Source organism: Pseudophryne corroboree, unplaced genomic scaffold (assembly GCF_028390025.1).
Source record: "Pseudophryne corroboree isolate aPseCor3 unplaced genomic scaffold, aPseCor3.hap2 scaffold_1232, whole genome shotgun sequence".
NCBI lineage: Eukaryota > Metazoa > Chordata > Amphibia > Anura > Myobatrachidae > Pseudophryne > Pseudophryne corroboree.
In genome coordinates this window covers 154,919-166,346 of record NW_026967858.1, presented here as the reverse complement: position 1 = coordinate 166,346, position 11,428 = coordinate 154,919, and the positions used below count along the sequence as shown (strand labels likewise).

The window sequence follows — 11,428 nt, the reverse complement described above, 5'->3', positions numbered from 1 at the left end:
TAGCAGCAGAAACTGCCGTGTTCAGGTTCCTGTCTTCAAGATCATTTCATGTTAAAACAGTTTGCATTATTATTAGCCCCAATGAAAGAATTTCTTATTAGTAGAGCTTGGCGAAATAGCTCAGTTGTGAGAACATTAGACTGAAGATCTATAAGTCCCAGGTTCGATCCCGGGTTTCGGCATGTTTAGTAGCTGTATTTTTGTTACAGAATAGCAATTTACCAGCAGAATCTTTCATTATAAGGTGTTGCTCTTCAAGAACACTTGATGCTCTTTTTTTCCCAACCTAAAACCCCAAATACGACTTCACATCTGTCACAATTAGCTGAAATAGCTCAGTTGGGAGAGCATTAAACTGAAGATCTAAAGGTCCCTGGTTCGATCCCGGGTTTCGGCATATTTAGTTGCTGTTTTTTTGTTACAAAATAGCAATTTAGCAGCAGAAACTGCCGTGTTCAGGTTCTGGTCTTCAAGAACATTTCATGTTATTACAGTTTGCATTATTATTAGCCCCAATAAAAGAATTTCTTATTAGTAGAGCTTGGCAAAATAGCTCAGTAGTGAGAACATTAGACTGAAGATCTAAGGGTGTCTTGTTCAATCCTGGGGTTTAGCATGGTTGGGTGTTTGCTTTTGCTACTGAATAGCAATTTAGCAGCAAAAACTGTTGTTTTCAGTTTTTGATCTTGAAAAACATTTTATGTTATTTCAGTTTGCAAAATCTTTAGCTCCAAAAAAAGACATTCTTATCAGTATAGCTTGCCAAAATAGCTCAGTTGTGAGAGCAATAGACTGAAGACCTTAAAATCCCTAGTACGATCGTGGGTTTCCACATGTTTGGGTGTTTGCATTTTCTTACTGAGTAGCAATTCAGCAAAAAGAAATTTAGCAGCAGAAACGTTTATTTTCAGGTTTCGCCCTCTAGGACACTTGATGTTCTTTCAGTTTGCCTTATCTTAAACACCAAAAAAGACTTTCCAAATGTCAGACGTAGCTGCAATAGCTCATTTGGGAGAGCATTAGACTGAAGATCTATAAGTCCCTGGTTCGATCCCGGGTTTCGGCATGTTTAGTAGCTGTATTTTTGTTACAGAATAGCAATTTACCAGCAGAATCTTTCATTATCAGGTGTTGCTCTTCAAGAACACCTGATGCTCTTTTTTTCCCAACCTAAAACCCCAAATACGACTTCACATCTGTCACAATTAGCCGAAATAGCTCAGTTGGGAGAGCGTTAGACTGAAGAACTAAAGGGTCCCTGGTTCGATCCCGGGTTTCGGCATATTTAGTTGCTGTTTTTTTTGTTACAGAATAGCAATTTAGCAGCAGAAACTGCCGTGTTCAGGTTCTGGTCTTCAAGAACATTTCATGTTATTACAGTTTGCATTATTATTTGCCCCAATTAAATAATTTCTTATTAGTAGAGCTTGGCGAAATAGCTCAGTTGTGACAACATTAGACTGAAGATCTAAGGGTGTCTTGTTCAATCCTGGGGTTTAGCATGGTTGGGTGTTTGCTATTGCTACTGAATAGCAATTTAGCAGCAAAAACTGTTGTGTTCAGGTTTTGATCTTGAAAAGCATTTTATGTTATTTCAGTTTGCAAAATCTTTAGCTCCTAAAAAAAGACATTCTTATCAGTATAGCTTGCCAAAATAGCTCAGTTGTGAGAGCAGTAGACTGAAGACCTTAAAATCCCTAGTACGATCGTGGGTTTCCACATGTTTGGGTGTTTGCAGTTTGTTACTGAGTAGCTATTCAGCAAAAAGAAATTTAGCAGCAGAAACTTTCATTTTCAGGTTTCGCCCTCTTGGACACTTGATGTTCTTTCAGTTTGCCTTATCTTAAACACCAAAAAAGACTTTCTAAACGTCAGACTTACACGCAATAGCTCTTTTGTGAGAGCATTAAACTGAAGATCTAAAGGTCCTGGGTTCGATCCCTGGATTCGGCATATTTAGTTGCGGTATTTTTGTTACAGAATAGCAATTTACCAGCAGAATCTTTCATTATCAGGTGTTGTTCATCAAGAACACTTAATGCTCTTTTTTTCCCCAGCCTAAAACCCCAAATACGGCTTGACATCTTTCACAATTAGCCGAAATAGCTCAGTTGGGAGAGTGTTAGACTGAAGATCTAAAGGTCCCTGTTTCGAACCCGGGTTTCCGCATATTTAGTTGCTGTTTTTTTGTTACAGAATAGCAATTTAGCAGCAGAAACTGCCGTGTTCAGGTTCTGGTCTTCAAGATCATTTCATGTTATTACAGTTTGCATTATTATTAGCCCCAATAAAAGAATTTCTTATTAGTAGAGCTTGGCGAAATAGCTCAGTTGTGAGAACATTAGACTGAAGATCTAAGGGTGTCTTGTTCAATCCTGGGGTTTAGCATGGTTGGGTGTTTGCTTTTGCTACTGAATAGCAATTTAGCAGCAAAAACTGTTGTTTTCAGTTTTTGATCTTGAAAAACATTTTATGTTATTTCAGTTTGCAAAATCTTTAGCTCCAAAAAAAGACTTTCTTATCAGTATAGCTTGCCAAAATAGCTCAGTTGTGAGAGCAATAGACTGAAGACCTTAAAATCCCTAGTACGATCGTGGGTTTCCACATGTTTGGGTGTTTGCATTTTGTTACTGAGTAGCAATTCAGCAAAAAGAAATTTAGCAGCAGAAACGTTTATTTTCAGGTTTCGCCCTCTAGGACACTTGATGTTCTTTCAGTTTGCCTTATCTTAAACACCAAAAAAGACTTTCTAAATGTCAGACGTAGCTGCAATAGCTCATTTGGGAGAGCATTAGACTGAAGATCTATAAGTCCCTGGTTTGATCCCGGGTTTCGGCATGTTTAGTAGCTGTATTTTTGTTACAGAATAGCAATTTACCAGCAGAATCTTTCATTATCAGGTGTTGCTCTTCAAGAACACTTGATGCTCTTTTTTTCCCAACCTAAAACCCCAAATACGACTTCACATCTTTCACAATTAGCCGAAATAACTCAGTTGGGAGAGCGTTAGACTGAAGAACTAAAGGGTCCCTGGTTCGATCCTGGGTTTCGGCATATTTAGTTGCTGTTTTTTTGTTACAGAATAGCAATTTAGCAGCAGAAACTGCCGTGTTCAGGTTCTGGTCTTCAAGATCATTTCATGTTATTACAGTTTGCATTATTATTAGCCCCAATAAAAGAATTTCTTATTAGTAGAGCTTGGCGAAATAGCTCAGTTGTGACAACATTAGACTGAAGATCTAAGGGTGTCTTGTTCAATCCTGGGGTTTAGCATGGTTGGGTGTTTGCTTTTGCTACTGAATAGCAATTTAGCAGCAAAAACTGTTGTTTTCAGTTTTTGATCTTGAAAAACATTTTATGTTATTTCAGTTTGCAAAATCTTTAGCTCCAAAAAAAGACTTTCTTATCAGTATAGCTTGCCAAAATAGCTCAGTTGTGAGAGCAATAGACTGAAGACCTTAAAATCCCTAGTACGATCGTGGGTTTCCACATGTTTGGGTGTTTGCAGTTTGTTACTGAGTAGCAATTCAGCAAAAAGAAATTTAGCAGCAGAAACGTTTATTTTCAGGTTTCGCCCTCTAGGACACTTGATGTTCTTTCAGTTTGCCTTATCTTAAACACCAAAAAAGACTTTCCAAATGTCAGACGTAGCTGCAATATCTCATTTGGGAGAGCATTAGACTGAAGATCTATAAGTCCCTGGTTCGATCCCTGGTTTCGGCATGTTTAGTAGCTGTATTTTTGTTACAGAATAGCAATTTACCAGCAGAATCTTTCATTATCAGGTGTTGCTCTTCAAGAACACCTGATGCTCTTTTTTTCCCAACCTAAAACCCCAAATACGACTTCACATCTGTCACAATTAGCCGAAATAGCTCAGTTGGGAGAGCGTTAGACTGAAGAACTAAAGGATCCCGGGTTTCGGCATATTTAGTTACTGTTTTTTTTGTTACAGAATAGCAATTTAGCAGCAGAAACTGCCGTGTTCAGGTTCTGGTCTTCAAGAACATTTCATGTTATTACAGTTTGCATTATTATTTGCCCCAATAAAATAATTTCTTATTAGTAGAGCTTGGCGAAATAGCTCAGTTGTGACAACATTAGACTGAAGATCTAAGGGTGTCTTGTTCAATCCTGGGGTTTAGCATGGTTGGGTGTTTGCTATTGCTACTGAATAGCAATTTAGCAGCAAAAACTGTTGTGTTCAGGTTTTGATCTTGAAAAGCATTTTATGTTATTTCAGTTTGCAAAATCTTTAGCTCCTAAAAAAAGACATTCTTATCAGTATAGCTTGCCAAAATAGCTCAGTTGTGAGAGCAGTAGACTGAAGACCTTAAAATCCCTAGTACGATCATGGGTTTCCACATGTTTGGGTGTTTGCAGTTTGTTACTGAGTAGCAATTCAGCAAAAAGAAATTTAGCAGCAGAAACTTTCATTTTCAGGTTTCGCCCTCTAGGACACTTGATGTTCTTTCAGTTTGCCTTATCTTAAACACCAAAAAATACTTTCTAAACGTCAGACTTACATGCAATAGCTCTTTTGTGAGAGCATTAAACTGAAGATCTAAAGGTCCTGGGTTCGATCCCAGGATTCGGCATATTTAGTTGCGGTATTTTTGTTACAGAATAGCAATTTACCAGCAGAATCTTTCATTATCAGGTGTTGTTCATCAAGAACACTTAATGCTCTTTTTTTTCCCAGCCTAAAACCCCAAATACGGCTTGACATCTTTCACAATTAGCCGAAATAGCTCAGTTGGGAGAGCGTTAGACTGAAGATCTAAAGGTCCCTGGTTCGATCCCGGGTTTTGGCATATTTAGTTGCTGTTTTTTGTTACAGAATAGCAATTTAGCAGCAGAAACTGCCGTGTTCAGGTTCTGATCTTCAAGATCATTTCATGTTATTACAGTTTGCATTATTATTAGCCCCAATGAAAGAATTTCTTATTAGTAGAGCTTGGCGAAATAGCTCAGTTGTGAGAACATTAGACTGAAGATCTAAGGGTGTCTTGTTCAATCCTGGGGTTTAGCATGGTTGGGTGTTTGCTTTTGCTACTGAATAGCAATTTAGCAGCAAAAACTGTTGTTTTCAGTTTTTGATCTTGAAAAACATTTTATGTTATTTCAGTTTGCAAAATCTTTAGCTCCAAAAAAAGACTTTCTTATCAGTATAGCTTGCCAAAATAGCTCAGTTGTGAGAGCAATAGACTGAAGACTTTAAAATCCCTAGTACTATCGTGGGTTTCCACATGTTTGGGTGTTTGCATTTTGTTACTGAGTAGCAATTCAGCAAAAAGAAATTTAGCAGCAGAAACGTTTATTTTCAGGTTTCGCCCTCTAGGACACTTGATGTTCTTTCAGTTTGCCTTATCTTAAACACCAAAAAAGACTTTCCAAATGTCAGACGTAGCTGCAATAGCTCATTTGGGAGAGCATTAGACTGAAGATCTATAAGTCCCTGGTTCGATCCCGGGTTTCGGCATGTTTAGTAGCTGTATTTTTGTTACAGAATAGCAATTTACCAGCAGAATCTTTCATTATAAGGTGTTGCTCTTCAAGAACACTTGATGCTCTTTTTTCCCCAACCTAAAACCCCAAATACGACTTCACATCTGTCACAATTAGCTGAAATAGCTCAGTTGGGAGAGCATTAAACTGAAGATCTAAAGGTCCCTGGTTCGATCCCGGGTTTCGGCATATTTAGTTGCTGTTTTTTTGTTACAGAATAGCAATTTAGCAGCAGAAACTGCCGTGTTCAGGTTCTGGTCTTCAAGAACATTTCATGTTATTACAGTTTGCATTATTATTAGCCCCAATAAAAGAATTTCTTATTAGTAGAGCTTGGCAAAATAGCTCAGTAGTGAGAACATTAGACTGAAGATCTAAGGGTGTCTTGTTCAATCCTGGGGTTTAGCATGGTTGGGTGTTTGCTTTTGCTACTGAATAGCAATTTAGCAGCAAAAACTGTTGTTTTCAGTTTTTGATCTTGAAAAACATTTGATGTTATTTCAGTTTGCAAAATCTTTAGCTCCAAAAAAAGACATTCTTATCAGTATAGCTTGCCAAAATAGCTCAGTTGTGAGAGCAATAGACTGAAGACCTTAAAATCCCTAGTACGATCGTGGGTTTCCACATGTTTGGGTGTTTGCATTTTCTTACTGAGTAGCAATTCAGCAAAAAGAAATTTAGCAGCAGAAACGTTTATTTTCAGGTTTCGCCCTCTAGGACACTAGATGTTCTTTCAGTTTGCCTTATCTTAAACACCAAAAAAGACTTTCCAGATGTCAGACGTAGCTACAATAGCTCATTTGGGAGAGCATTAGACTGAAGATCTATAAGTCCCTGGTTCGATCCCGGGTTTCGGCATGTAAAGTAGCTGTATTTTTGTTACAGAATAGCAATTTACCAGCAGAATCTTTCATTATAAGGTGTTGCTCTAAACATGGGTCTTCAACCTGCGACCCTCCAGCTGCTGTGGAACTACACATCCCAGCATGCCCTGCCTCAGTTTTAGCATACCTTAATAGCAAAACTGTAGCAGGGCATGCTGGGATGTGTAGTTTCACAGCAGCTGGAGGGCCACAGGATGAAGACCCATGCTCTACAAGAACACTTGATGCTCTTTTTTTCCCAACCTAAAACCCCAAATACGACTTCACATCTGTCACAATTAGCCAAAATAGCTCAGTTGGGAGAGCGTTAAGGTGTGTACACACGGTAAGATATTTTCTTCCGATTCTGACTATATAGTCAGAATCGGAAGAAAAGATAGTGCAGATCGCAAGGTGACAGTCACCTTGCGATCCCGATCCGATGCCGATGCGCGGCCCCGCGCGGTCGGCATCGGCAGAAAAAATAGGCTGTGCAGGCAAGTCAATCCTGGCTATCTCTATAGAAGAGATAGTCAGGATTGACATCGCACATAGCCAGCATCGCAAGCACACTCATTATGTGCTTGCGATACTGGCTAAGTGCCGACCCGGCCCCCTGTCGCACGGTGAGAATCGGATAAGTCCGAATCTCACCGTGTGTATGCACCCTAAGACTGAAGATCTAAAGGTCCCTGGTTTGATCCCGGGTTTCGGCATATTTAGCTGCTGTTTTTTTTGTTACAGAATAGCAATTTAGCAGCAGAAAATGCCGTGTTCAGGTTCTGGTCTTCAAGAACATTTCATGTTATTACAGTTTGCATTATTATTAGCCCCAATAAAAGAATTTCTTATTAGTAGAGCTTGGCGAAATAGCTCAGTTGTGACAACATTAGACTGAAGATCTAAGGGTGTCTTGTTCAATCCTGGGGTTTAGCATGGTTGGGTGTTTGCTTTTGCTACTGAATAGCAATTTAGCAGCAAAAACTGTTGTGTTCAGGTTTTGATCTTGAAAAGCATTTTATGTTATTTCAGTTTGCAAAATCTTTAGCTCCTAAAAAAAGACATTCTTATCAGTATAGCTTGCCAAAATAGCTCAGTTGTGAGAGCAATAGACTGAAGACCTTAAAATCCCTAGTACGATCGTGGGTTTCCACATGTTTGGGTGTTTGCAGTTTGTTACTGAGTAGCAATTCAGCAAAAAGAAATTTAGCAGCAGAAACTTTCATTTTCAGGTTTCGCCCTCTAGGAAAATTGATGTTCTTTCAGTTTGCCTTATCTTAAACACCAAAAAAGACTTTCTAAACGTCAGACTTACACGCAATAGCTCTTTTGTGAGAGCATTAAACTGAAGATCTAAAGGTCCTGGGTTCGATCCCAGGATTCGGCATATTTAGTTGCGGTATTTTTGTTACAGAATAGCAATTTACCAGCAGAATCTTTCATTATCAGGTGTTGTTCATCAAGAACACTTAATGCTCTTTTTTTTCCTAGCCTAAAACCCCAAATACGGCTTGACATCTTTCACAATTAGCTGAAATAGCTCAGTTGGGAGAGCGTTAGACTGAAGATCTAAAGGTCCCTGGTTCGATCCCGGGTTTCGGCATATTTAGTTGCTGTTTTTTTTGTTACAGAATAGCAATTTAGCAGCAGAAACTGCCGTGTTCAGGTTCCTGTCTTCAAGATCATTTCATGTTAAAACAGTTTGCATTATTATTAGCCCCAATGAAAGAATTTCTTATTAGTAGAGCTTGGCGAAATAGCTCAGTTGTGAGAACATTAGACTGAAGATCTAAGGGTGTCTTGTTCAATCCTGGGGTTTAGCATGGTTGGGTGTTTGCTTTTGCTACTGAATAGCAATTTAGCAGCAAAAACTGTTGTTTTCAGTTTTTGATCTTGAAAAACATTTTATGTTATTTCAGTTTGCAAAATCTTTAGCTCCAAAAAAAGACTTTCTTATCAGTATAGCTTGCCAAAATAGCTCAGTTGTGAGAGCAATAGACTGAAGACCTTAAAATCCCTAGTACGATCGTGGGTTTCCACATGTTTGGGTGTTTGCATTTTGTTACTGAGTAGCAATTCAGCAAAAAGAAATTTAGCAGCAGAAACGTTTATTTTCAGGTTTCGCCCTCTAGGACACTTGATGTTCTTTCAGTTTGCCTTATCTTAAACACCAAAAAAGACTTTCTAAATGTCAGACGTAGCTGCAATAGCTCATTTGGGAGAGCATTAGACTGAAGATCTATAAGTCCCTGGTTTGATCCCGGGTTTCGGCATGTTTAGTAGCTGTATTTTTGTTACAGAATAGCAATTTACCAGCAGAATCTTTCATTATCAGGTGTTGCTCTTCAAGAACACTTGATGCTCTTTTTTTCCCAACCTAAAACCCCAAATACGACTTCACATCTTTCACAATTAGCCGAAATAACTCAGTTGGGAGAGCGTTAGACTGAAGAACTAAAGGGTCCCTGGTTCGATCCTGGGTTTCGGCATATTTAGTTGCTGTTTTTTTGTTACAGAATAGCAATTTAGCAGCAGAAACTGCCGTGTTCAGGTTCTGGTCTTCAAGATCATTTCATGTTATTACAGTTTGCATTATTATTAGCCCCAATAAAAGAATTTCTTATTAGTAGAGCTTGGCGAAATAGCTCAGTTGTGACAACATTAGACTGAAGATCTAAGGGTGTCTTGTTCAATCCTGGGGTTTAGCATGGTTGGGTGTTTGCTTTTGCTACTGAATAGCAATTTAGCAGCAAAAACTGTTGTTTTCAGTTTTTGATCTTGAAAAACATTTTATGTTATTTCAGTTTGCAAAATCTTTAGCTCCAAAAAAAGACTTTCTTATCAGTATAGCTTGCCAAAATAGCTCAGTTGTGAGAGCAATAGACTGAAGACCTTAAAATCCCTAGTACGATCGTGGGTTTCCACATGTTTGGGTGTTTGCAGTTTGTTACTGAGTAGCAATTCAGCAAAAAGAAATTTAGCAGCAGAAACGTTTATTTTCAGGTTTCGCCCTCTAGGACACTTGATGTTCTTTCAGTTTGCCTTATCTTAAACACCAAAAAAGACTTTCCAAATGTCAGACGTAGCTGCAATATCTCATTTGGGAGAGCATTAGACTGAAGATCTATAAGTCCCTGGTTCGATCCCTGGTTTCGGCATGTTTAGTAGCTGTATTTTTGTTACAGAATAGCAATTTACCAGCAGAATCTTTCATTATCAGGTGTTGCTCTTCAAGAACACCTGATGCTCTTTTTTTCCCAACCTAAAACCCCAAATACGACTTCACATCTGTCACAATTAGCCGAAATAGCTCAGTTGGGAGAGCGTTAGACTGAAGAACTAAAGGATCCCGGGTTTCGGCATATTTAGTTACTGTTTTTTTTGTTACAGAATAGCAATTTAGCAGCAGAAACTGCCGTGTTCAGGTTCTGGTCTTCAAGAACATTTCATGTTATTACAGTTTGCATTATTATTTGCCCCAATAAAATAATTTCTTATTAGTAGAGCTTGGCGAAATAGCTCAGTTGTGACAACATTAGACTGAAGATCTAAGGGTGTCTTGTTCAATCCTGGGGTTTAGCATGGTTGGGTGTTTGCTATTGCTACTGAATAGCAATTTAGCAGCAAAAACTGTTGTGTTCAGGTTTTGATCTTGAAAAGCATTTTATGTTATTTCAGTTTGCAAAATCTTTAGCTCCTAAAAAAAGACATTCTTATCAGTATAGCTTGCCAAAATAGCTCAGTTGTGAGAGCAGTAGACTGAAGACCTTAAAATCCCTAGTACGATCATGGGTTTCCACATGTTTGGGTGTTTGCAGTTTGTTACTGAGTAGCAATTCAGCAAAAAGAAATTTAGCAGCAGAAACTTTCATTTTCAGGTTTCGCCCTCTAGGACACTTGATGTTCTTTCAGTTTGCCTTATCTTAAACACCAAAAAATACTTTCTAAACGTCAGACTTACATGCAATAGCTCTTTTGTGAGAGCATTAAACTGAAGAGCTAAAGGTCCTGGGTTCGATCCCAGGATTCGGCATATTTAGTTGCGGTATTTTTGTTACAGAATAGCAATTTACCAGCAGAATCTTTCATTATCAGGTGTTGTTCATCAAGAACACTTAATGCTCTTTTTTTTCCCAGCCTAAAACCCCAAATACGGCTTGACATCTTTCACAATTAGCCGAAATAGCTCAGTTGGGAGAGCGTTAGACTGAAGATCTAAAGGTCCCTGGTTCGATCCCGGGTTTTGGCATATTTAGTTGCTGTTTTTTGTTACAGAATAGCAATTTAGCAGCAGAAACTGCCGTGTTCAGGTTCTGATCTTCAAGATCATTTCATGTTATTACAGTTTGTATTATTATTAGCCCCAATGAAAGAATTTCTTATTAGTAGAGCTTGGCGAAATAGCTCAGTTGTGAGAACATTAGACTGAAGATCTAAGGGTGTCTTGTTCAATCCTGGGGTTTAGCATGGTTGGGTGTTTGCTTTTGCTACTGAATAGCAATTTAGCAGCAAAAACTGTTGTTTTCAGTTTTTGATCTTGAAAAACATTTTATGTTATTTCAGTTTGCAAAATCTTTAGCTCCAAAAAAAGACTTTCTTATCAGTATAGCTTGCCAAAATAGCTCAGTTGTGAGAGCAAAAGACTGAAGACTTTAAAATCCCTAGTACGATCGTGGGTTTCCACATGTTTGGGTGTTTGCATTTTGTTACTGAGTAGCAATTCAGCAAAAAGAAATTTAGCAGCAGAAACGTTTATTTTCAGGTTTCGCCCTCTAGGACACTTGATGTTCTTTCAGTTTGCCTTATCTTAAACACCAAAAAAGACTTTCCAAATGTCAGACGTAGCTGCAATAGCTCATTTGGGAGAGCATTAGACTGAAGATCTATAAGTCCCTGGTTCGATCCCGGGTTTCGGCATGTTTAGTAGCTGTATTTTTGTTACAGAATAGCAATTTACCAGCAGAATCTTTCATTATAAGGTGTTGCTCTTCAAGAACACTTGATGCTCTTTTTTTCCCAACCTAAAACCCCAAATACGACTTCACATCTGTCACAAT

At 38.4% G+C, this 11,428-nt stretch overlaps 12 non-coding genes across 12 annotated transcripts; all 12 read left to right on the top strand.

The window, feature by feature from the left end:
* Window positions 1–324: 324 nt before the first annotated feature.
* Window positions 325–397, top strand: TRNAF-GAA (transfer RNA phenylalanine (anticodon GAA)). Its single transcript has one exon. It is a non-coding gene; the product is annotated as a tRNA-Phe (tRNA).
* A 596-nt stretch (window positions 398–993) lies between these two features.
* Window positions 994–1,066, top strand: TRNAF-GAA (transfer RNA phenylalanine (anticodon GAA)). The gene has a single exon. It is a non-coding gene; the product is annotated as a tRNA-Phe (tRNA).
* A 142-nt stretch (window positions 1,067–1,208) lies between these two features.
* TRNAF-GAA (transfer RNA phenylalanine (anticodon GAA)) lies at window positions 1,209–1,282 on the top strand. Its single transcript has one exon. It is a non-coding gene; the product is annotated as a tRNA-Phe (tRNA).
* An 814-nt stretch (window positions 1,283–2,096) lies between these two features.
* On the top strand, window positions 2,097–2,169 carry TRNAF-GAA (transfer RNA phenylalanine (anticodon GAA)). The gene has a single exon. It is a non-coding gene; the product is annotated as a tRNA-Phe (tRNA).
* An 811-nt stretch (window positions 2,170–2,980) lies between these two features.
* Window positions 2,981–3,054, top strand: TRNAF-GAA (transfer RNA phenylalanine (anticodon GAA)). The gene has a single exon. It is a non-coding gene; the product is annotated as a tRNA-Phe (tRNA).
* Window positions 3,055–4,741: 1,687 nt separating this feature from the next.
* On the top strand, window positions 4,742–4,814 carry TRNAF-GAA (transfer RNA phenylalanine (anticodon GAA)). The gene has a single exon. It is a non-coding gene; the product is annotated as a tRNA-Phe (tRNA).
* Window positions 4,815–5,409: 595 nt separating this feature from the next.
* TRNAF-GAA (transfer RNA phenylalanine (anticodon GAA)) lies at window positions 5,410–5,482 on the top strand. Its single transcript has one exon. It is a non-coding gene; the product is annotated as a tRNA-Phe (tRNA).
* Window positions 5,483–5,624: 142 nt separating this feature from the next.
* Window positions 5,625–5,697, top strand: TRNAF-GAA (transfer RNA phenylalanine (anticodon GAA)). The gene has a single exon. It is a non-coding gene; the product is annotated as a tRNA-Phe (tRNA).
* A 2,204-nt stretch (window positions 5,698–7,901) lies between these two features.
* Window positions 7,902–7,974, top strand: TRNAF-GAA (transfer RNA phenylalanine (anticodon GAA)). Its single transcript has one exon. It is a non-coding gene; the product is annotated as a tRNA-Phe (tRNA).
* An 812-nt stretch (window positions 7,975–8,786) lies between these two features.
* On the top strand, window positions 8,787–8,860 carry TRNAF-GAA (transfer RNA phenylalanine (anticodon GAA)). Its single transcript has one exon. It is a non-coding gene; the product is annotated as a tRNA-Phe (tRNA).
* A 1,687-nt stretch (window positions 8,861–10,547) lies between these two features.
* On the top strand, window positions 10,548–10,620 carry TRNAF-GAA (transfer RNA phenylalanine (anticodon GAA)). Its single transcript has one exon. It is a non-coding gene; the product is annotated as a tRNA-Phe (tRNA).
* A 595-nt stretch (window positions 10,621–11,215) lies between these two features.
* Window positions 11,216–11,288, top strand: TRNAF-GAA (transfer RNA phenylalanine (anticodon GAA)). Its single transcript has one exon. It is a non-coding gene; the product is annotated as a tRNA-Phe (tRNA).
* The last annotated feature ends 140 nt before the right edge of the window (window positions 11,289–11,428 follow it).